General features: G+C 45.6%; 1 long non-coding RNA gene across 1 annotated transcript in view; it reads right to left on the reverse strand.

The window, feature by feature from the left end:
* Positions 1 to 296: 296 nt before the first annotated feature.
* LOC130272599 (uncharacterized) overlaps positions 297 to 25791 on the reverse strand; it is a 30565-nt gene continuing 5070 nt past the window's right edge. Inside the window, exon 3 of the long non-coding RNA XR_008843638.1 lies at positions 297 to 427. This is a non-coding gene — a long non-coding RNA (uncharacterized LOC130272599). The remainder of the gene's footprint in view (positions 428 to 25791) is intronic.

A 25791-nucleotide genomic window follows, 5' to 3' on the forward strand; every position in this document is an offset into this window, starting at 1 on the left:
CTACAGCCTAAACGGGTGTGCGCCCGCTTTCCCGCAGCGCCCACAGACATTAGCATCATATACCCATCCCTATTACGTGTCTGCACATATGACTTCACTTCCCCAAAAAAAAAAAAATTATAATAATTTTCATTATAAATGAAAACTACCTCCCTTTAGAGAAGACGGTGATGCTCCCACTGGTGACATCCCAAATTATCCACCACTATAAATGTGAAAAAGGTGCATAAATAACCCCCCCCCCGATAAATGCGAAAATTAATTTAACTAACTTCTGCCTAAAATGCGAGTGGTCACAAATCATATTATGTTGGCATATTTATACTTTATTAATTCAAAATATTACCAAGTTACAAACAATTTCCAGAAAAAGCTTCGGCGTGTGCAAGTCTTCTCCCATCTTGAATACATGGCACACTAGACTGACCTGTAAAAAATAAAATACAGAATCAAAATCTTAAAACAGATAATTGTCACTTATTACACATCCAACAAGATAATCCAAATACTCGGTCGGTTCAAATGGGAGAGTCAACAACTTCATACAGCATTAAATTCTGCATTCAGGCCATTCGGCCGTAAAGAATTTAAGCCACCACAATTCTCTTTTTCGAAGTATAGATAATCTGTCGTCGTCGTCCCCCCCCCCCACGTTTAGGAATGAGTACATGGTCAAGAGCTAAAAAGCAAAGATCTTTCTCGCTATGACCTTTTTCGCTAAAGTGTTTCGAGACCTGCAGGTCTAATTTTTTGTGCCTAATGCTATACCTGTGGTTGTTGACTCTAGTCTTGAGACTCCATGTTGTTTGTCCAATATATAAAAGATCGAATGGGCAGATTAACACATAGATAACTCATGTAGATTCGCATGTCATAAAATGTCTCAATTTATATTCAAAAAGAGATGAGTGGATGGGCACCACAAAAATAATAGCAATATATTGAATTGGGTGCAAACAGTGACCAAAATATACAACTAAACCTCGAGTAGAAAACAGCTGATCACTATATTCAAATGCACAACCAAATAATGATGAATAATATATAACCTTTATTAGGAAACACAACACAAGTTAAAAACACTTAAAAAGATACAATCCTAGGTGGAGGAAAGATAAACCTCAGAACACCAAGCCCCCCCAGGGGGAAATAATGGTGGTGATGACCTGAAGGAAAAACCTGTCCTATATACAAATCAATCCCCTGATACACAAAACCTATTCACAATATTGCACGGTAATACAATACAAAATATAAGGTGCAAAAAAATATAGCAGCTGTAATATAAACAATTCACAATAACAGGGGATAAATGCCCCAATGATAACGCCGCTAAAACCACTTATGCGACCAGGAGAATATAGTAGCTAAATGCAAGGCATAGGAGAGGAGCCCTCACCACCCTGGGAGGACACAGCAGCTCCACGCGTTCCGCCAACTATTGGTAGCTTCTTCAGGAGTGACTGTGTGCTGTGTTGCGATCCCTTATATATATATGAATATTTGTAAATGAATCATATTCACCTGTGGCCCCGTGTTCCGTGCTCTCCCCATCTCCCCATAGTCAATATTCTCATGTATCACATTACCGGAAGCACGCTCAGGTGGCGTGTGACGTAGCCGGAAGTGGGGCTGTACTCGCACAATATATCCGGGTGAGCGGTCAAAATTTTCAGCCGCACATCCGGACACGCGTATCCACCCATCCTGGCGTGCTATAGGTCGGCCAACCACATGACCGGAAGCAGGGCAATCACACTACACACAAAGAGGAAGTGGGGCCGAAAATTTTGATATATCAAATATATATACAACAACTGTATATGAAAATCCTATATACAGGAAGCGTGTATAATACACACATCCCACCCAGCCTGACAGTTATAGTCGGGCATCAGGTCTCATCCCCCCCCCCCCCCCCCCCCACACACACACACACAAAAACCGAGGAGGAGAGGGGCGGGACGAGAGCCGACACCGCAAACCCGCCCACACAGAGGACATAAGGTGTAATATGAAAAAGTACAAAATAATGATACATAGCCCGGGCTAAGGAACAAAAAAAAAAGGGGGATTATAAAAATAATAATTTTTATATTTTACAAGAAGATTCATCTTCTGGGTGCGTCAATCAGTCGCAACCCACTACACGGTTATGCCCCTGCATGGGTGCGGGCGAGGGCGCAGGAGACATAAGTCCCTACACCCACCCCCCATCCACAGGCGCAAGCAATACATATATAAACAAAGCAAATGAAAAAAACCTAAACCAAAAAATCAAAAAGTCAAAACTTTAAGCTAGGAAGACATAAAATAAATCCACGGATCACTATCCTTCACAAAGCACTCCATGGATCACTGTTCAACTTAAGGCACTTGTAAAAAGTAATGATGGAAACGAAGTTATCCAAGGAGGAATTTATTCTCCCAAAACCAAAGGTCCAGGCAAGGGAGTCATACTCATGTATCCAGACTCTTTATTAATGGCTCACATGATGGAGTCCATGGGGATATATACACCGGGATCATTCTATTCGGTCTCCAATATCAAGGTAATCAGATCATAGCAATATTGAGGGACAACTGGGCCGTTATACATTTATTTCCATGAGGACACCACTCGAAGTACAGCATCCAAGGTATTCAGAGAGTCCATGTACAGAAGCAAAAATTCTAGAATAAAACATAAGTAGATAAAAAGATAAATAAATAAATGAAAACAATACATCCAGATAGGAGGAAATAAGTAACCACATAGTTTATGCATCTTGACATATCCTCAAAAAAAAAAAAAAAAAAAAAAAAAATGTTTTTTCCCCCCAACCTAATAAAGGTTATATATTATTCATCACTATTTGGTTGTGCATTTGAATATAGTGATCAGCTGTTTTCTACTGGAGGTTCAATTAATATTCATGCTTGGTCATGGAATGAACAAAACTGGTGCCCTTCACCATCAGTCTGCAATTAATGCAGGACAAACAGGGGAAGGATCCTAATCTACTGATGGTAAGGTAAGTCTGTCCTATCACTTTATTGGTATCAACCTGCGTCTTAACCAGTTTATCTCTCAAGCTTGGACCTCTCCTATACGACATGAAAGGATTCACCTCAAACTCTTCAATGTCATTGTAACTGTTTTTCATGATATACCAATACTTGTTCAATATACGTTAGATGGAGCCACTATGTGTTCAGTATTCTGATGTGAATGGTATCCTCTTATTTAGCTTTTTCGGTTTAGGTCTAAGTGTGGTCTCTCTGTCAATGGTCTCAACTGTAAGTCTGTGTCCCTCAATAACTTTATTGGGGGTAGCCATGTGCTCGGAAATCATCAGCCATTTTATCCAAAGTTACTTTCAAAAAATGATCATCGTCAACCACCCTCCTTGCCCTTAGCATCTGACTATAGGGCATGGATTCGATCATACGCCTAGGGTGGCAACTGCGATAATGTACTAATGTATTTTTATCAGTTGCTTTGGTATACAGCCAAAGTATTGAGTACTCAATAAATGTCCTTGTTTATAAATCATTACATCTAAAAAGCTGATGTGTTCCGTAGACCGGGTCATAGAAAAATGTATGTTGATATTGATGTCGTTCAAAAAATCGTAGAAATCGTAGAAATCATCCAACTGCCATTCCATAGGAGGAAGATGTAATCTATAAAATGCCACCAACCCCCACATCGTTCAAAATGGGGAGAGAGATAGATGACATCTTCCTCCATGGTGGCTACAAACAGGTTGGCATACATAGGCGCGACATTAGACCGCATGGCGGTCCCGACCCGCCGCAAAAAAATTGATCTTCAAACACAAAATAATTATTTGTCAAAATAAGAAACAAAAGCTGCAGCATAAAGTCTTGGGCCACCATGGAGTATGTCGAAATAGATAATACCTTTTGAATGGCAGCCATGCCCCTTTCATGACTAATGGATGTATAAAGGCTAGTAATATCCAAGGACACTAAAATTGTGTCCCTGGATACTGCAATCCCCCGTATTTTAAGAAGTTGCTTGTGTCACGAATATACGACCTAGATTCGAAAACAAATGGTCTGAGGACTTTGTCTAGAAAAACTGATGCATTGCTTAAGATCGCTCTTCGACCCGACACAATGGGCCTGCCGGGTGGATTGGTCAAGGACTTATGGATCTTGGGCAAGACATATCTCATGGGTGACCACTAAGAATTCTCTCAGTTTTTCATCAATCACATGTTCAAAAAAATCCTGTTCAACAACCCTCACTAACTTGTTCATAATTTCTTGTTTAGGATCCTTTTCCAGCCTTTGGTATGCAACTGTATCATTTAGTTGTCTATAAACTTCCTGTTTATAGAGGGTGGTATCCATAACCACGACCCCACCACCCTTATCAGCAGGTTTTATGGTGAGGTCGTGGTTATGCATTAACTCACCCAATGCCACTTTCTCCTGTGATGTCAAATTTGGCGGCATGTTGTCAACTGCCTTATGTGTTGTCTTGAGATGTTCAATATCTTGCCTAACCAAGGCCATATAAGTTTCTAGTGGATGTGAAGCTATCACTGGATTAAAATTACTCGTTTTACAGATCAAAATTATCTAGACAGAGTTCTTGATGTTCCTTACTCTGGGGCAACCCCTAAGCCCTTTTTAGGGCTGAAAGATATCAGTCCGTGTGTCTTTCAACAGCTGGAGGCACCCTGGTTGGGAGGGAACCGCTGGTTAAAAGGGGTACTCCAGTATAAAACTTAAGTTCCTTCAAGCAACTAACTATTACAGCATTGAAAGGGCTGAAAGATATCAGTCCGTGTGTTTTGCAGCAGCTGGAGGCACCCTGGTTGGGGACCACTGCTTAAAAGGGGAACTCCGCTGGCAAGCTTTTTTTCTTTAAAGCAACTAACTACTACAGTATTCAAAGGGCTGAAATATATCAGTCTGTCTGTTTTGCAACAGCTGGAGGCACCCTGGTTGGGGACCACTGCATAAAAGGGGAACTCTGCTTGCAAACTTTTTTTCTTTAAAGCAACTAACTACTACAGTATTTAATGGGCTGAAATATATCAGTCCGTGTGTTTTGCAACAGCTGGAGGCACCCTGGTGTGGGACCACTGCTTAAAAGGGGAACTCCGCTGGCAAGCTTTTTTGCTCATTGTCACACTATTGCAAATCACATTTGGTGTGACAGTTGTGCAAATAAAAAAAAATGTTTTGGGCTGTTAACCTCTTCAGGATACAGGGCGTATGGATACGCCCTGCATTTCGAGTCCTTAAGGACCGAGGGCGAATCCATACGCCTGTGGGAAATCCGGTCCCCACCGCTAGCCGGTTGGGGACCGGAGCCGGATGCCTGCTGAAATCATTCAGCAGGCACCCTGGCACATCGCCCAGGGGGGTCCTGAGACCCCCCCATGTTGGCGATCGGAGAAAATCGCATGTCAATTCAAACATGCGATTTTCTCCAATTCCGTGCTGATCGGGTCTCTGGTGACCCGATCACCCGGAAAATAGGGCTGATCGGAGCTGTCAGCAACAGCCCCGATCAGCCTAAAGGATAGGAGTGAGGTCGCAAAGCTGCGATCTCCTCCTATCCCCTGACCAATGGCAGCGCAGGACAGGGGGCTGCCCACCCATTCTGCCCACCCCTGGATGTCGAGGGGCTCTGGGAAGAAGATGGAGGCTGTACCTGCAGGAGAAAATGCCTGGGGACCTGGGATCTTCGCTGGAGCCTGCTGGATCTTTGCTCAGGTAGGGAATCGACAGCGGGGGGGGGGGGGGATTGAAAGTGAAAGTAAATTGATCTTTACTGTGGCAACCACTAGGGGGGCCAAACTGCAACTCCCAGCATGCCCAGAGGCTGTCTGGGCATGCTGGGAGTTGTAGTTTTGCAACATCTGGAGGGTCACAGTTTGGAGACCACTGTTACAGTGGTGCCCAAACAGTAGCCCTCCAGATGTTGCCAAACTACAACTCTCAGCATGCCTCGACTGCCCAGGCATGCTGGGAGTTATAGTTATGTAACATCTGTCCCTTTAGATTTAGCAATTTTCATGACATTTTTGAAAATTGCTGCTCTACTTTGAAGCCCTCTAATTTTTTCAAAAAGCAAAAGTATGTCCATTTTATGATGCCAACATAAAGTGGACATATTGTATTTGTGAAGAAAAATAAAATGTATTTGGAATATCCATTTTCCTTACAATTAGAGGGCTTCAAAGTTAGAAAAATGCTAAATTTTCTAAATTTTCATGAAATATGGGGACTTTTCACCAAAAAAGGATGCAATTAACGCCGAAAATTTACCACCAAAAAACTGTCTCAGAATCAGAATATTCGGTAAAAGCGTTTTCGCGTTATTAATTCGTAAAGTGACGGTGGTCATAATTGCGAAAAAGGGCTCAGTCCTTAAGGTGAAAAAGGGCTGCGTCCTTAAGGGGTTAAATAAAACCAGTCGTCACCCTATTGTGTCACCCTAGTGCAAATTGTGTCACCCTAGTGCAAATCACATTAGGTGTGACAGTGGTGCAAATAAAAAAAAAAATAAAAAAAAAATTTTTTAGCTGTTAAATAAAACCAGTCGTCACTGTCAGTTCACGTCACAGTTGCCAGTTTTTTTGCCTGCAGGGCAAATTGTGTCACCCTAGTGCAAATCACATTAGGTGTGACAGTTGTGCAAATAAAAAAAAATACCTTTTCTGGCTGTTAAATAAAACCAGTCGTCACTGTCAGTTCACGTCAAAGTTACCATTTTTTTTTGCCTGCAGGGCAAATTGTGTCACCCTAGTGCAAATCACATTTGGTGTGACACTTGTGCAAATTTAACAAAAAAAATGACAGGCAGAGGAAGGCTACCCCGCAGGGACCGTCGTGGTGATGGGATTCCCTTTGGCCCTAGAATGGCCAGTGTTCAGAGGCCACGTACCCTGAAACACCAAAGTTCTGAGGATTTAGTTGACTGGCTATCACAAGACACCCAATCTCCTACAGCTTCCGCTCGGAACCTTAATGCACCATCCTTCTCCTCCTCTAGCTTAGCTTCGGGCACCTCTAATGCTACCACTTGCCCGCCTGCCGCCACCACCAACACTAGCACCACAGCAGCTTTATTTGATCCGTCAGAGTAGTTATTTACACATCAGTTTGAAGACATGAGTGATGCGCAACTATTATTGCCAGAGGATGTAGTTAACAGGGATATGTCTCAGTCAGGCAGCATTACACACATGGACGTACCGTGTGATGATGATGTTGTACCCGCTGCTGCTTCCTTTCTTGAGGTGTCAGATAGCGGTGAAGGTGTTGATGATGACGATGTGTCCGTGGATGCCATGTGGGTGCCCGCTAGAAGAGAAGAAGAGGGGGAAAGTTCAGATGGGGAGACAGAGAGGAGGAGGAGACGAGTTGGAAGCAGGGGAAGGTTGTCGCAAGGAGCTAGTGGCACAGTCAGACAGCATGCATCGGCACCCGGGGTCAGCCAGACGGAAAGCCAATCAACGCATGCTGTTGCCACCACCAGAATGCCGTCATCGCAGAGCTCAGCAGTGTGGCATTCTTTTTTTGTGTGTCTGCCTCTGACAACAGCGAGGCCATTTGCAACCTGTGCCAGAAGAATCTGAGTCGTGGGAAGTCCAACACCCACCTAGGCACAACTGCTTTGCGAAGGCACATGATGTCACATCACAAACGCCTATGGGATCAACACGTCAGTATAAGCAGCACACAAAGTCAAAGCCGCCATCCTCCTCCTGGTCCAGCATCTTCAGCCAAGTCAACCACTGCTGCCCTCCTTTCCCCCTCTCAACCATCCGCCTCTCCGTCTCTCACCTTGAGCAGTTCCTGCTCATCTGCCCACAGTCAGGTGTCTGTCAAGGAGATGTTTGAGTGCAAGAAGACAGTGTCTAAAAGTCACCCCCTAGCCTGGCGTCTGACAGCTGGCTTGTCGAACCTGCTAGCCCGCCAGCTTTTACCATACAAGCTGGTGGAGTCTGAGGCCTTTAAAAAATTTGTAGCCATTGGGACACTGCAGTGGAAGGTACCTGGCCGAAATTTTTTTGCACAAAAGGCAATCCCCAACCTTTACTCCATTGTGCAAAAGGAAATTATGGCATGTCTGGCACACAGTGTAGGGGCAAGGGTCCATCTGACCACTGATACCTGGTCTGCAAAGCATGGTCAGGGCAGGTATATCACCTACACTGCGCATTGGGTAAACCTGGTGATGGCTGCCAAACATGGAATGTGTGGCTCTGCAGAGGAGTTGGTGACACCGCCACGACTTGCAGGCAGGCCTGCTGCCACCTCCTTTACTCCTCCTACTCCATCCTCTTCCATAACATCCTCGGCCGAGTCCTCTTCCACTGCTGCGTCTTGCTCCAAATCACCGGCACCCCCCCCCCCCCCAGCTCCCCAGGTGCTATTCCACATCCCGGATAAGGCAGTGTCACGCCATCTTGGGGTTGACTTGCCTCAAAGCGGAGAGTCACACCGCATCAGCGCTCCTGTCAGCCCTGAACGCACAGGTGGACCAGTGGCTGACTCCACACCAACTGGAGATCGGCAAGGTGGTTTGTGACAATGGAACAAATTTGTTGGCGGCATTGAGGTTGGGCAAGTTGACACGTGTGCCGTGCATGGCACATGTGTGTACTCTGATTGTACAACGCTTTGTGCTCAAGTACCCAGGCTTACAGGATGTCCTGAAGCAGTCCAGGAAGGTGTGTGGCCATTTCAGGCGTTCCTACACGGCCATGGCGCGCTTGTCAGATATCCAGTGGCGAAACAACATGCCAGTGATTTGCTTGATTTGTGACAGCCCCACACGTTGGAATTCAACACTCCTAATGTTCGACCGCTTGCTCCATCAAGAAAAAGCCGTCAACGAATATTTGTATGACCGGGGTGCTAGGACATCATCTGCGGATGTCCTAGCACCCCGGTCATACAAATATTCGTTGACGGCTTTTTTTTTTGCCACGTTACTGGAGGCTCATGCGCAATGCCTGTAGGCTCATGCGTCCTTTTGAGGAGGTGACAAACCTGGTCAGTCGCACCGAAGGCACCATCAGCGACATCATACCATTTGTTTTCTTCCTGGAGCGTGCCCTGCGAAGAGTGCTGGATCAGGCAGTAGATGAGCGTGAAGAGGAAGAGTTGTGGACACCATCACCACCAGAAACAGCCTTATCAGCATAGCTTGCTGGACCTGCGGCAACGCTTGAAGAGGATTGTGAGGAAGAGGAGTCAGAGGAGGAATGTGGCTTTGAAGAGGAGGAGGAAGACCAACCACAGCAGGCATCCCAGGGTGCTCCTCGTCACCTATCTGGTTCCCGTGGTGTTGTATGTGGCTGGGGGGAAGAAGATGATACCTTCCCCGACATCACTGAGGATGAGGAACGGGACATGAGTAGCTCGGGATCCGTCCTTGTGCAAATGGAGTCTTTCATGCTGTCGTGCCTGTTGAGGGACCCACGTATAAAAAGGATGAAGGAGAACGACCTGTACTGGGTGTCCACGCTACTAGACCCCCCGGTATAAACATAAAGTGCCTGACATGTTATCGCATTACAGCAAGGCGGAAAGGATTCAGCAGGTCCAAAATAAATTAAGAATATGCTGTACATAGCGTATAAGGGTCATTTCACAGCACAACAGGGATCTAACAGGGGAAGAGGTGAAAGTAATCCTCCTCCTCCTCCCAAGAACACACCGGCAAGGACAGGATGCTGTACAGACATGCTGTTGATGGAGGACATGCAGAGCTTTTTAAGTCCTACGCATCGCCACAGCCCTTCGGGGTCCACCATCAGAGAACGACTTGACCGACAGGTAGCAGACTACCTGGCCTTAATTGCAGATATCGACACTCTGAGAAGCGATGAACCCCTTACTGGGTGTGCCGGCTTGACCTGTGGCCTGAGCTATCCCAATTTGCGCTCAAACTTCTGGCCTGTCCTGCTTCAAGTGTCCTGTCAGAAAGGACCTTCAGTGCAGCAGGAGGTATTGTCACTGAGAAGAGGAGTCGCCTTGGTCAAAAAAGTCTGGATTACCTCCCCTTTCTTATGATGAATGAGGGATGGATCCCGAAGGGACTGACACTGGGCGATACATTTGACTGAACAAGGCCTGATCAGATGACCTGCCTTGGCCTAAAAATGGTCCACACGCTGCTGTATTTGAACTCTGAATGCCGGATGACTTGCGTGACTTATCCGCCACCAACTAGGGTTCAAGCCGCAATGTTTTAGGGCACTTTCTGCCTGGCGAAACAAACAGAAATTTTTCTGGCCGCTGCTGCAGCAAAATTTTCCAGCCAGGTGTACATGCCTAATTTTTTGGCCATCTGCTGCTGCACTTGTTATGGTGCTGCAATTTTTATGGCCGCTGATACAGCTGCGGCTGCGACAATACCCAATTTTTCATCCATGTGTAGATGCCTAGTTATTCTGGCCTCTGTTGCTGCACTTGTTATGGTGCTGCAATTTTAATTACCACTGCTACAGCTGCGACAATACCACATTTTCCAGCCAGGTGTACATGCCAAATTTTTCTGCCCTATGATGCTGCACTTTTTCTGGTGCTGCAATTTTTCTGGCTGCTGCTACAGATGCGGCTGCGACAATACCAAATTTTTCATCCATGTGTACATACCTAATTTTTCTGGCCTCTGCTGCTGCACTTCTTATGGTGATGCAATTTTTCTGGCCGCTGCTACAGAAGCGGCTGCAACAATACCAAATTTTTCAGGCATGTTTACATTCCTAATTGTTCTGGTACTCTCTGCAACCATGGATATTAGATGTAAGCTAAGGGTAGCATGGTGGCTTAGCGGTTAGCATTGCTGCCTTGCAGCGCTGAGGCCTTGGGTTCAAATCCCACTATGTGCTATTATAAGAATGTCTAATCTGTAATTTGCTGCCTTTTGGAGATTTTACCATCTTTCCATGGCTTCTTTATGCACCTTAATACAAATTATTACCTGGGGTCTCAAAACTTTTGATCCCCACTGTACAATTGAGCATTAATAATTATTCATATCACCTGTAAACTTATTCATTTGTGCCCTGTAAGGAGAAGACTTACATGCTCCGTAGCTGTCATGGCGCCGTCGGCTTGTAGTAAATTGTCGTGCACATGCACCAAGCCATACGTTCACATGACCCAGTCACGTCAACGTCTGGTCACATGACCAGTCTCCTAGGAAACTGCCGACGCTCACAAGCATCGGCGTTTTCCCAGAGTTTTATACCAGAGACTTCCTCTACATCATGTGACCTGTTACCTGGGATACCAATGACGCTCATAAGTCTTCTCCTTACACACATGGCATGAATGAATACGTTTACCGGTGATATGGATAATTATTACTGCTCAATTGTATGGAAATATTATTTTTTCAAGCGCTGTTTTTAATATTTTGTCTGTATAAAGCATTTACACTATATGTACTTATTAGTACTCTTAATTCATGATTATTGAATGCACTATGTATCTCACTGGAAGTGTTTATTTTTGATATTTTGCACTTTTTTGATCTGTACAACAAGAGTAATTTTAATCCAGTGATAGCTTCACATCCACTAGAAACGTATATGGCCTTGGTTAGGCAAGATATTGAACATCTCAAGACAACACATAAGGCAGTTGACAACATGCCGCAAAATTTGACATCACAGGAGAAAGTGGTATTGGGTGAGTTAATACATAACCACAACCTCACCATAAAACCTGCTGATAAGGGTGGTGGGGTCGTGGTTATGGATACCACCCTCTATAAACAGGAAGTTTATAGACAACTAAATGATACAGTTACATACCAAAGGCTGGAAAAGGATCCTAAACAAGAAACTATGAACAAGTTAGTGAGGGTTGTTTTTTGGAACATGTGATTGATGAAAAACTGAGAGAATTCTTAGTGGCCACCCATGATATATGTCTTGCCCAAGATCCATAAGTCCTTGACCAATCCACCCGGCAGGCCCATTGTGTCGGGTCGAGGAGCGATCTTAAGTAATGTATCAGTCTTCTTAGACAAAGTCCTCAGACCATTTGTTTTCGAGTCTAGGTCGTAGATTCGTGACACAAGTGACTTATTACTTAAAATACGGGGGTTGCAGTATTCGGGGACACATTTTTAGTGTCCTTGGAAATTACTAGCCTTTATACATCCATTAGTGATGAAAGGGGCATGTCTGCCATTCAAAAGGTATTATCTATTTCAACATACTCCGTGGCGGCCCAAGACTTTATGCTGCAGCTTTTAGTTCTTATTTTGAAAAATAATTATTTTGTGTTTAAAGATCAATGTTTTTTGCAGCGGGTCGGGACCGCCATGGGGTCTAATGTCGTGCCTATGTATGCCAACCTGTTTGTAGCCACCATGGAGGAAGATGTCATCTATCCCTCTTCCCATTTTGAACGATGTGGGGGTTGGTGGCATTTTATAGATGACATCTTCCTCCTATGGAATGGCACAAATGCAGAGTTGGATGATTTCTACTATTTTTTGAACAACATTGATAGCAACATATAGTTTTCTATGACCCGGTCTACGGAAAAAATCAGCTTTTTAGATGTAATGATTTATAAACAGGGAAATTTATTGAGTACTCATCTGTATACCAAACTAACTGATAAAAAATACTTTAGTACATTATCGCAAAATCCTTGCCCTATAGACAGATGCTAAGGGCAAGGAGGGTGGTTGACGATGATCATTTTTTTTAAGTAACTTTAGATAAAATGGCTGATGATTTCCGAGCACGTGATTACCCCAATAAAGTTATTGAGGGACACAGACTTACAGTTGAGACCATTGACAGAGAGACCACACTTAGACCTAAACCGAAAAAGCAAAACAAGAGGATACCATTCACATCAGAATACTGTACATATAGTGGCTCCATCTCACGTATATTGAACAAGTATTGGTATATCATGAAAAACAGTTACAATGACATTGAAGAGTTTGAGGTGAATCCTTTAACCCCTTAAGGACTCAGCGTTTTTTCCGTTTTTGCATTTTAATTTTTTCCTCATCACCTTGCAAAAATCATAACGCTTTCAATTTTGCACCTAAAAATCCATATTTTGGCTTATTTTTTGCATCACCAATTTTACTTTGTAGTGACATTAGTCATTTTAATAAAAAATCCACGGCGAAGCGGAAAAAAAATCATTGTGTGACAAAATTGAAGAAAAAATTTCATTTTGTAACTTTTGGGGGCTTTCGTTTCTACACAGTGCATTTGTCGGTAAAAATAACACCTTATCTTTATTCTGTAGGTCCATATGGTTAAAATGATACCCTACTTATATAGGTTTGATTTTGTCGTACTTCGGAAAAAAATCATAACTACATGCAGGAAAATTTATATGTTAAAAAATCTCATCTTCTAACCCCTATAACTTTATTTTTTCCGCGTACGGGCCAGTATGAGGACTCATTTTTTGCGCCGTGTTCTGAAGTTTTTATCGGTACCATTTTTGTATTGATCGGACTTTTTGATCGCTTTTTATTCATTTTTTCATGATATAAAAAGTGACCTGAAATACACTATTTTGGACTTTAGAATTTTTTTGCGCACACGCCATTGACCGTGAAATCTAATTAACGATATATTTTTATAATTCGGACAATAATAATTTTCGCATGCGGAGATGCCACATATGTTTATTTTTAGTTTTATTTACACTGGTTTTTTTTTATGGGAAAAGGGGGGTGATTCAAACTTTTAATAGGGAAGGGGTTAAATGACCTTTGTTAACTTTTTTTTCACTTCTTTTTTTGCAGTGTTATAGCTCCCATAGGGACCTATAACACTGCATACACTGATCTCCTATGCTGATCCCTGCAAAGCCATAGCTTTGCAGGGATCAGTCAGATAGGCGGTCCATTGCTCAAGCCTGTAGCTCAGGCTTGGAGAAATCAATCGGACGCCGCGGAGAGAGGTAAGGAGACCTCCGCCTGCTTCCCAGCTGATTGGAACATCGCGATTTTATCGCGATGTCCCGATCAGCCCGACTGAGCTGCCGGGAACGGTCTACTTTCATTTTCAGATGCGGCGATCAACTTTGATCGCCGCGTCTGAAGGGTTAATAGAGCGCTGCACTGCGATCAGTGCCGCGCGCTATTAGCCACGGGTCCCGGCTGTTGTTAGAGGCCGGGCCCGACCCGCTATGTCGCGGGGCAACGCCGTGGCCCCACGTTATACATCGGGAGCGGACTCATGACGTAGCGGTACGTCATGAGTCCTTAAGGGGTTAAAGTCGTATAGGAGAGGTCCAAGCTTGAGAGTTAACTGGTTAAGACGCAGGTTGATACCAATAAAGTGATAGGACAGACTTACCTTACCAGCAGGAGATTAGGATCCTTTTCCTGTTTGTCCTGCATTCATTGCAGACTGATGGTGAAGGGCACCAGTTGGGTTATCTATGTGTTAATCTGCCCATGCGATCTTTTATATATTGGACAAACAACATGGAGTCTCAAGACTAGAGTCAACAACCACAGGTACAGCATTAGGCGCAAAAAATTAGACCTGCCGGTCTCTAAACACTTTAGAGAAAAAGGTCATAGCGAGAATTATCTTCGCTTTATAGCTCTTGACCATGTACCCATTCCTAAACGTGGGGGGGGGGGGACATGAAAAAGAGAATTGTGGTGGATCCACAGATTAAATTCTTTACGGCCGAATTGCTTGAATGCAGAATTTAATGCTGTATGAAGTTGTTGACTCTCCCATTTGAACCGACCGAGTATAATGGGCGATCTGTCTATTAGTACAGGTACTACTACTACCATCATGGAACAGTGTGTTCCATGCTGGGAGTAGTAGTACTGCCTAAAAAAATGTAAAAGAATAAAGAAAAAAAGTGAAAAACACACACACTACATTTTTATTTTTGCCGGCTACATTTTTAGGTCCCTGCCCGCCCACATAAATTGATCCCTGTTTAAAAATTAATAAACATTTTGTAATAAAAAATATGAATTTCGTTAGATACAATTTTTTCCTTCACTACTGTATCTTTTTTTTTATTTTTATGTAAAGGTATCGCTAAAGTCCAAAAAAGAATAAAAACTGCCAGAAAAAATGCCAAAGTTAAAACCCACATATCGTTTTTCTTGGCATTTTTTCACTCCCATAGACTTCTATGGGAGAAAAGCGCCACGATTTTGACAAAAAAATCGCCAGTGGCTAAACATACTGCAATTTTGGAAAACCGCCAAGGAGCTGAAAGACACCAAAAAAAGAGTGAAAAAACAGCAAAATGATAAAAAAAAAAACAAAAAGAAAAACGCCAAGTGGAATAAGAAGTTAGCGATTTCTCATTGATTTACAGCTAACATCTGGCCGCAGCGTTTTTTTGGCCAAAAAAACACCATGCGGCAGAATTGGAGTTTAAAAAAAAAGTGGAAACTTAGCCTTAACAAGATGAAAACAAATGTGCAGGTCCACGTTGCCATAGCAGATGTGAAACTTACAAAAGAATAGTTGCAGCTGCACTCAGGTACGTGAACACTGTAAATATGATATATTTTTTATTACGTTACTGCTATATTAACTTTAAAACTGAATTTGAGGCTCTTGGCACACTCTTTGACCAAAATGTGTCCACCATGCAGAGGGGGCCTTGTTTCGGATGGGTATCGGATGTGTCCCCCATCTGAAACAAGGCCACTTCCACGTACTGGATGGGAGACACATTTTGATCAAAAAGCTTGCTAAGAGCCTTAAATTCCCATTTATAGTAAATCTAGCAGTAAACCAATAAAGAGTGCAGCTGCAATTTTTCTTTAATCTGTTTCTCATTTGCCATGACGGTGTGCACCTGTACATTTTTTTTCATTTTGTTAATGGAGATGCTATTTCTGTTTTTTAACATTGTTTGTTTAGGGGAGTGGAAACCCTATTTAGTCATGCACTCCACCCCATCTAACATGATGGTTATAACAAGTAGCTGTATCCTGAATACAGCCAGATTGGAAGCTTTAAAGGGGAACTCCTGTACTTTTCTTCTCACCAATTCACCACTGTGACACCCTGCAATCTTCTGCCCCAGTGGTCTCAAGATTTGTGTTCAGAACACTGGCTATCGTCATGCATAAGGGGTGGTGGTTGACACGTCCCCTCCATGCATTGCCTAGAAGTCTCTAGACCTACCCAGATATGGTAAGTAAGGTTGTTGCACAGTATGCCCATAAAAGTAAATAGGTGCTAAAGGGCTTATACAGTTTAGGAAATGTCAACTTCCATCCAAAGGATAGAGGATAAATGTTAGATCGCAGGGGGTCCGATCACTGGGACCCCCACGATTTCCTGCACAGTGCTCCAAGTCTCCTTGTGCATGGAGTGGGGGTCAGCATTCCCCCTTCATACATCTCTATGGGAGAGATGAGGCACTATACTCGTGTATCTCTGGCTCTCCCATAGAGATGCATGAAGGGGGCGTGTCAACCACTGATATGTGCATGGGGAGAGCCGGGGCACCAGGCAGGAGATCGAGGGTGGTCCCAGTGGTCGGGTCCGCCCATGATCTGACAATGTAGATCATAAGTACAATGTAGCAAGATTGAAAAAACTAATTTATAGACCAGTTTTGTATATATTGGGGACATGTATACCAAACAATAACTTCTACTAAGCTTTACATATCTCTATTCTGATTCTAATACATTCAACTTGCTTAATATATTAAATGTTCATGGATTTAGTACCCTCAGGGCTCCTTCAAACACTAAGGCCCTGCAATCAGAGCCTAAATGGATATTTTAGTATGGAAGGTTGCCAACCATGTGTAAGCCTATGGCCAGTCTGCTAATTACAGGTGTTTCTGATGTATACGGCAGCGTACCTGTGGCATGCTCATTGATAGTCTGCTAATGACTATTTAAGTTGAATATATACTTTATTTTCTTTTTGCTGTGCTCCGACAAAGAAAAAAAATTGAAACCCAAAAAGAAAAAAAAGGTAGACGCGTGTGAAAAAGACCAAATATAGTCACAAGTAGGCTACATTGGTTTTATTAGGTCAAAGGGCATGCCATGGGTATGTTATAGTACACAGCATTATGCCTTTTTGTCAGTATGCCCACTTATACTGGCAACATAGCCAAAAAAAAATTGGTAGAACCAAATATTTACATTTCATGCTTAGCCTCCTCTCTCCTAAGGTTGTATGGGTACGTCCTGGAGGGGTGGGGGTGGAACGGCTTTGGAGCACGATTCTGACATAATCCTGCTACATACTGGGAAGCCACCACTGTAAGGCTATTAACCAGGGCCGGACTGGCCATCGGCATTTGCCCGGTGGGCCGGGCCGGCCACCTCCCCATTCTGCATCAGAAGCAGCCGGCCTGTGGCCTCTGCTTTTCAGCTGGCAGCCGCCAGTATTAAAATTCAGAACAGACTTGCAGTTTGTGTGTCGGCGGGGCCGGCGCAGTAAGAGTGACTCCCGGCGCCTGTATATAGATGCGCCGCAAAGGCACGTCTCTTTATCCCTGCCCCTCACGCCCCCCTGCAGCAGCTGCCCACAGCATGGAAGGGGTGGACCAATGATGGGGCTTCCAGGAGGGAGAGAGGGCCTGAGAGCCACTGGCAGCACCGTTATCATCTTTTTTTTACGTTCAACCTACTGGCCCTTTAGAGCAAGTGCAGGAGCCATGGCCACGCTGACTCTGTCAGGAGAGCAGAGAGGAATGCTCCTCCTCTTCTCCTCCCCCCCCTCCCCCAAGCTCCGCTGAGTGCAATGCAATTGGTGGAGCAGGCACGTGTTTCCTGCTCCACCACAGATTCTGGCACACGCCCGCACTGCTGGAAACAAGAGAACTTCCCCTGCCCACCACTAATTCTGCCCATCCATTAGGTGAGTGTTATGGGGATAAGAAGGGAGGAGTGGTTGCAGTTTGGGAGGCAAACATTATCTCAGTGTTTACTAACCAGGGTGCCTTCTGCTGTTGCAAAACTACAACTCCCACTTAAACAACACAATGTAACTCCAAGTCAATGACACTGCTGTGAAATCACACTGTCCACTCAGGAAGCAACACTGATTGATAATCAATTTCACATGCTGTTGTGCAAATGGAACAGACAACAGGTAGAAATTGTAAGCAATTAGCAAGACACCTTCAATAAAGTAGTGGTTCTGAAGATGGTTACCACAGACCACTTCTCAGTTCCTATGCTTCCTGGCTGATGTTTTGGTCACTTTTGAATGCTGGTGGTGCTTTCACTCTAGTGGTAGCCACCCTTGATACCATGGCTGCAAATTTTGTCCAGAGAAGGTATCCCAAAAGACTGGTATCACATTGTAAGACAGATGTACCTACAGTAGACCATAAGACATTGATTTGTGACACCTCAGTTAAATCATATGACAACCGTATTGCTTTTATGTCTCAATTAAATTACCTATCCACTGCTATTTCCCGTACTATTAAACAACATTGGCACATTTTACAGCGTGCCTTCCCTGATATTCCCAAATTTCAAACATTCCCATTGATGTCATTTAAACGAGGTTGGCATTTATGAGACAAGTTGGGCAAAGCCGATAACTCTGCTAAAACTTCCTCAGAGCAACGGTATTTGACAGTGAAGAGCAGGGGATGCTTCCCCTGCTGTCACTGCATTAATTTCCCAAAAATGCTGAAAGGGTCCTCTTTTACACATCCAAATACTGGCAAAGTCTATAACAGCAGACACTACATAACATGCACCTCCAGTTTTGATGTGTATATTTTCTTTTGTCCATGCAATCTTTTATACATTGGCAAGACCACTGGAGAGTTTCGTGTACGGTTCAATCAACTCCGTTACAAAATACGCAAAGGTAGACTCGACCTCCCAGTACCTGAACATTTCGTAGAAAGCGTTCACACTGAATGTGATTTGCGATTCGTTCTCATAGACCATATTCCACCAATGAAAAGAGGAGGCGACCGCACTGCAGCTCTTCTATGCTGCGAATTGCCGTGGATCTTTGACCTCCAGTCACTTCGGCCTCACGGCCTTAACATAGACTTCCCTATTGTGAATGTTACTTAATTTTATCTGTCTACACTTCACCCATCTCCACCTCAGTTATGCTAGTATTGCATTGTGCTGTTTTTGAGATTCTAATCTCTCCTGTTTTATTTTCCTCCAGAGATGGCGAGACGGATTCTGCATGAACATCAAGATACACATTTTTTTTTTTTAAGGGACCGATGATCAGTCAGAATTTTTTGTTCACTACAATTTCTAATCTTTGATGTTGGGCATGGCTCTCCTGTTTCCATTATTTTTCTAGGTATCTGCAGTTCATGACGAGCAAGGGTTGTGGACAAATGTAAAGGTGAGTGGGACACTTTTGGCTTGGGCATGATATATGCCACCCTCAGTGAATGAGTATTTGGTAGCACATGAGATTCCCTCCTTATGGTTGGGATCCCTGAGCTATCCATTTGTCTCCACCTGGGACATTGTTGTGCCCTAGGATTTGGGACCTATACCCTGAGATGGGTCCAGAGTGCTGTGTCCACTGTGCGTGTTGTGCATGTAACACTATGACCCCTATCATTTATATTTTTCTTCATTCACCTGCCATTTACCATTCTTTATTAGCCATGGCATTTACTGCTGCCCAACTGTGACCACCTTTCCTTTTGTACCAGGTGTCACCCTAAATGTACACTATTTACCATATACTATGGCTTCCTTAACAGTTGCTAATGCTGTCTTGCCCACAGGTGAGCCTTAGTATGTGCCAGTATTTAGCATGTCCGCTCAGTCCTCCACTGCGCAGTGCGCATGCATATGTACACGCACTTCCGGCTGATCCTCTTGCCCTTGTTACGCTGAGCGCTCCGGGTCCCCGCTCCTCCTCGGAGCGCTCACAGCGTTCTCCTGTTTGCAGCGCCCCGGTCAGACCCGCCGACCGGGTGCGCTGCAATAATGTCCCTAGCCGGGATGCGATTCGCGATGCGGGACACGCCCGCTCGCGGTGCGCATCCTGACCCGCTTACCAGACTCGCTCCCCGTCTGTGCTGTCCCGGCGCGCGCGGCCCCGCTCCCTAGGGAGCGCGCGCGCTGGTTCTTTGCGATTTAAAGGGCCGGTGCGCCACTGATTGGCGCATGGTTTTTAATTAGTGTGTTCACCTGTGCACTTCCCTATATTACCTCACTTCCCCTGCACTTCCTTGCCGGATCTTGTTGCCATTGTGCCAGTGAAAGCGTTCCTTGTGTATCCCTAGCCAGTGTTCCAGACCTCTTGCCGTTGCCCCTGACTACGATCCTTGCTGCCTGCCCTGACCTTCTGCTACGTCCGACCTTGCTCTTGTCTAATCCCTTGTACCGCGCCTATCTCAGCAGTCAGAGAGGTTGAGCCTTTGCCGGTGGATACGACCTGGTTGCTACCGCCGCTGCAAGACCATCCCGCTTTGCGGCGGGCTCTGGTGAAAACCAGTAGCAACTTAGAACCGGTCCACCAACACGGTCCACGCCAATCCCTCTCTGACACAGAGGATCTACCTCCAGCCTGCCGGTCCTGACAGTAGATCCGGCCATGGATCCCGCTGAGGTCCCACTGCCAGTTTTCGCTGACCTTACCATGGTGGTCGCCCAGCAGTCGCAACAGATAGCGCAACAAGGCCACCAGCTGTCTCAACTGACTGTGATGCTACAGCAGCTTCTACCACAGCTTCAGCAACCATCTCCTCTGCCAGCTCCTGCACCTCCTCCGCAGCGAGTGGTCGCATCCAGCCTCCGTTTATCTTTGCCGGACAAGTTTGATGGGGACTCTAAACTTTGCCGTGATTTTCTCTCGCAATGTTCCCTGCATTTGGAGATGATGTCGGACCAATTTCCAACTGAAAGGTCAAAGGTGGCTTTCGTGGTCAGTCTTCTGTCTGGGAAAGCCCTGTTATGGGCCACACCGCTCTGGGACCGCAATGATCCTGTCACTGCCTCTGTACACTCTTTCTTCGCGGAGATTCGAAGTGTCTTCGAGGAACCAGCCCGAGCCTTTTCTGCCGAGACTGCCCTGCTGAACCTGGTCCAGGGTAATTCTTCAGTAGGCGAGTACGCCATCCAATTCCGTACTCTCGCCTTCGAATTGTCCTGGAATAACGAGGCCCTCTGCGCGACCTTCAAAAAAGGCCTATCCAGTAACATCAAAGATGTGCTGGCCGCACGAGAAATCCCTGCTAACCTGCATGAACTTATTCATCTGGCCACCCGCATTGACATGCGTTTTTCCGAAAGACGTCAGGAACTCCGCCAGGATATGGACTTTGTTCGCACGAGGCGGTTTCTCTCCCCGGCTCCTCTCTTCTCTGGTCCGCTGCAATCTGTTCCTGTGCCTTCCGCCGTGGAGGCTATGCAAGTAGACAGGTCTCGCTTGACACCTCAAGAGAGGACACGCCGCCGCAATGAGAACCTATGCCTGTACTGTGCCAGTACCGAACACTTCTTGAAGGATTGTCCTATCCGACCTCCACGTCAGGAAAGACGCACTCCGACTCCGCACAAAGGTGAGACAGCTCTAGGTGTGAACTCTGCTTCTCCACGTCTTACTGTGCCTGTGCGGATTTCTTCTTCTAACTTCTCCTTCTCAGCTGTGGCCTTCTTGGATTCCGGATCTGCAGGAAATTTTATTTTGGCCTCTTTCGTTAACAGGTTCAACATCCCAGTGACCAGTCTCGCCAGACCCCTCTACATCGCCTCTGTTAATGGTGAAAGATTGGACTGTTCTGTGCTTTACCGCACAGAACCCCTCTTAATGTGCATTGGACCCCATCACGAAAAGATTGAATTTGCACCTCTGAAATTCTTCTTGGACTACCTTGGCTGCAACGCCATTCCCCTACCCTTGACTGGACCACCAGGGAAATCAAGAACTGGGGTACTTCTTGCCACACAAAATGCCTTATGTCTGCTCCCAGTCCTGCCAGTCAAAACCCTATGGCTCCTCCGATACCAGGTCTCCCCAAGGCCTATCTGGACTATGCTGATGTTTTTTGCAAAAAAACAAGCAGAGACTTTGCCCCCTCACAGGCCTTATGACTGTCCTATTGATCTCCTCCCTGGTACTACTCCACCCCGGGGCAGAATCTATCCTCGGTCTGCTCCAGAAACACAAGCCATGACGGAGTACATCCAAGAAAATTTAAAAAGGGGATTTATCCGCAAGTCTTCCTCCCCTACCGGAGCAGGGTGCTTCTTTGTCCCTAAAAAAGACGGTTCCTTCCGACCATGCATTGATTACCGCGGTCTTAATAAAATCACTATAAAAAAACGCTATCCCCTGCCTCTTATCTTGGAACTCTTTGACCGCCTACATGGCGCCAACATCTTTACCAAATTGGATTTAAGAGGTGCATATAATCTCATCCGCATCAGGGAAGGGGACAAGTGGAAAACCGCATTTAACACCAGAGATGGACACTTTGAATATCTGGTTATGCCCTTTGGGCTTTGCAACGCCCCTGCCGTCTTCCAGGACTTTGTAAATAAAATTTTTCGTGATTTATTATATACCTGTGTTGTGGTCTACCTGGACGATATCTTGATTTTTTCTTCTAACCTAGAAGAACACCGCCGGCATGTCCGCATGGTTCTTCAGAGACTCTGGGACAATCAGTTATATGCCAAGATGGAGAAATGTCTCTTTGAATGCCAATCTCTTCCCTTCCTAGGATATTTAGTCTCTGGCCAGGGACTCCAAATGGACCCGGACAAACTATCAGCCGTGTTGTATTGGCCACGCCCCTCCAGACTCCGAGCCATCCAACGTTTCTTGGGGTTTGCCAATTACTACAGACAATTTGTTCCACATTTTTCCACCATTGTGGCCCCAATTGTGGCCCTAACCAAGAAAAACGCCAACCCTAAGTCCCAGCCTCCTCAAGCGGAAGAGGCGTTCAACCGTCCCGAAACTGCCTTTTCTTCTGCTCCCGTACTCTCCAGACCTGATCCATCTAAACCCTTCTCACTGGAGGTAGACGCCTCCTCGGTGGGAGCTGGAGCTGTACTCCTACAGAAAAATTCTTCCGGACATGGTGTTACTTGTGGTTTCTTTTCTAGGACCTTCTCTCCGGCGGAGAAAAACTACTCCATTGGTGATCGAGAACTACTGGCCATAAAATTGGCGCTTGAGGAATGGAGGCACCTGCTGGAGGGATCCAAATACCCAGTTATTATATACACTGATCACAAAAATTTCTCTTATCTTCAGTCTGCCCAATGGCTGAACCCTCGCCAGGCTAGGTGGTCATTGTTCTTTGCCCGTTTTAACTTTGAGATTCATTTTCGCCCGCTGACAAGAACATTAGGGCTGACGCCCTCTCTCGTTCCTCGATGCCTCTGAAATGGAAGCCTCCCTGCAACACATTATTCCTCCGGACTGTCTGATCTCTGCTTCCCCAGCTTCCATCAGACAAACTCCTCCTGGAAAGACCTTCGTCCCTCCACGCCAGAGCCTCAGGATTCTCAGGTGGGGACACTCCTCACACCTCGCCGGCGATGCTGGCTTCAAAAAATCCGTCCAGCTCATCTCTCGTTTTTATTGGTGGCCTACCCTGGAAGCAGATGTTGCTGATTTTGTGCGGGCTTGTACAGTCTGTGCCCGGGACAAGACTCCTCGCCAGAAGCCTGCCGGTCTCCTTCATCCTCTGCCTGTTCCTGAGCTACCATGGTCTCAGATTGCTATGGACTTTATTACAGACTTACCTTTATCCCATGGCAACACAGTTATTTGGGTGGTCGTTGATCGTTTCTCCAAGATGGCACATTTTATTCCTCTTCTAGGTCTTCCTTCTGCGCCACAGTTGGCGAAACAATTTTTTGTGCACATTTTTCGCCTTCACGGGCTTCCTACGCATATCGTCTCGGATAGAGGCATTCAATTTGTGTCAAAATTCTGGAGGGCACTCTGTAATCAACTTAAAATCAAATTAAACTTCTCGTCTTCCTATCATCCCCAATCCAATGGGCAAGTGGAGAAAGTTAATCAGGTTCTTGGTGACTATTTGCGACATTTTGTTTCCTCCCGCCAGGATGATTGGGCCGATCTCCTACCATGGGCCGAATTCTCGTACAATTTCAAAGTCTCTGAGTCCTCCGCTAAATCCCCATTCTTTGTGGTGTACGGCCGTCACCCTATTCCCCCCTCCCCACTCCCACGCCTTCTGGTTTGCCTGCTGTTGATGAGGTGACTCGGGACTTCTCCACCATCTGGAAAGAGACTCAAAAATCTCTCATACAGGCCTCATCCTGGATGAAGAAACATGCCGACAAAAAAAAAAGAACTCCTCCTGTCTTTTCTCCTTGAGACAAAGTGTGGCTCTCCGCCAAGTATATCCGCTTCCGTGTCCCCAGTTATAAACTGGGACCACGTTATCTTGGACCTTTTAAAATCAAATGCCAAACCAACCCTGTCTCCTACAAACTCCTTCTTCCTCCTTCTCTCCGTATTCCCAATGCTTTTCATGTCTCTCTCCTTAAACCACTTATCCTTAATCGCTTCTCTTCTAAGGTTGTTGTTCCTACTCCTGTCTCCGGGTCCTCAGACATCTTCTCGGTTAAAGAAATTCTTGCATCCAAGATGGTCAGAGGTAAAAAAAAAAATTCTTGTAGACTGGGAGAATTGCGGCCCGGAGGAGAGGTCATGGGAACCCGAGGATAACATCCTTGACAAGGACCTTATCTACAGGTTTTCGGGTTCTAAAAAGAGGGGGAGACCCAAGGGGGGGGGGGTACTGTTACGCCGAGCGCTCCGGGTCCCCGCTCCTCCCCGGAGCGCTCACAGCGTTCTCCTGTTTGCAGCGCCCCGGTCAGACCCGCTGACCGGGTGCGCTGCAGTCATGTCCCTAGCCGGGATGCGATTCGCGATGCGGGACGCGCCCGCTCGCAGTGCGCATCCCGACCCGCTTACCAGACTCGCTCCCCGTCTGTGCTGTCCCGGCGCGCGCTGCCCCGCTCCCTAGGGCGCGCGCGCCGGTTCTTTGCGATTTAAAGGGCCGGTGCGCCACTGATTGGCGCATGGTTTTTAATTAGTGTGTTCACCTGTGCACTTCCCTATATTACCTCACTTCACCTGCACTTCCTTGCCGGATCTTGTTGCCATTGTGCCAGTGAAAGCGTTCCTTGTGTATCCCTAGCCAGTGTTCCAGACCTCTTACTGTTTCCCCTGACTACGATCCTTGCTGCCTGCCCTGACCTTCTGCTACGTCCGACCTTGCTCTTGTCTAATCCCTTGTACCGCGCCTATCTCAGCAGTCAGAGAGGTTGAGCCGTTGCCGGTGGATACGACCTGGTTGCTACCGCCGCTGCAAGACCATCCTGCTTTGCGGCGGGCTCTGGTGAAAACCAGTAGCAACTTAGAACCGGTCCACCGACACGGTCCACGCCAATCCCTCTCTGACACAGAGGATCCACCTCCAGCCTGCCGATCCTGACAGCCCTGTTCACTTCCGCCATGCTCTCGGCTCACGCCTGTCACATAGTGATGGCGCCGACGGCGCTTTTTGCTCCTGTCATGCAGGACCCACCCAGAGCCTTTGCCTCCGTGAGTTTAATATATTATTATTTCACTTTGTCTGCACTGTATTTTGTACACTAGCTTCTGTACACTATGTATATGTGTATGTATATATATATATATATATATATATATATATATGTATTCAACTCTATTGGACCTCCACTTGATTTTTACACTGATCGTTATTGTAGACGTGTGTTCACATTTGTTATTGCTCTAACTATTTCCACCATATTTATACCTCTTCACTTGCACTGTGTAATTGCTTGAGATCTCT

This window comes from Hyla sarda, chromosome 5 (assembly GCF_029499605.1).
Source record: "Hyla sarda isolate aHylSar1 chromosome 5, aHylSar1.hap1, whole genome shotgun sequence".
Classification (NCBI taxonomy): Eukaryota; Metazoa; Chordata; class Amphibia; order Anura; family Hylidae; genus Hyla; species Hyla sarda.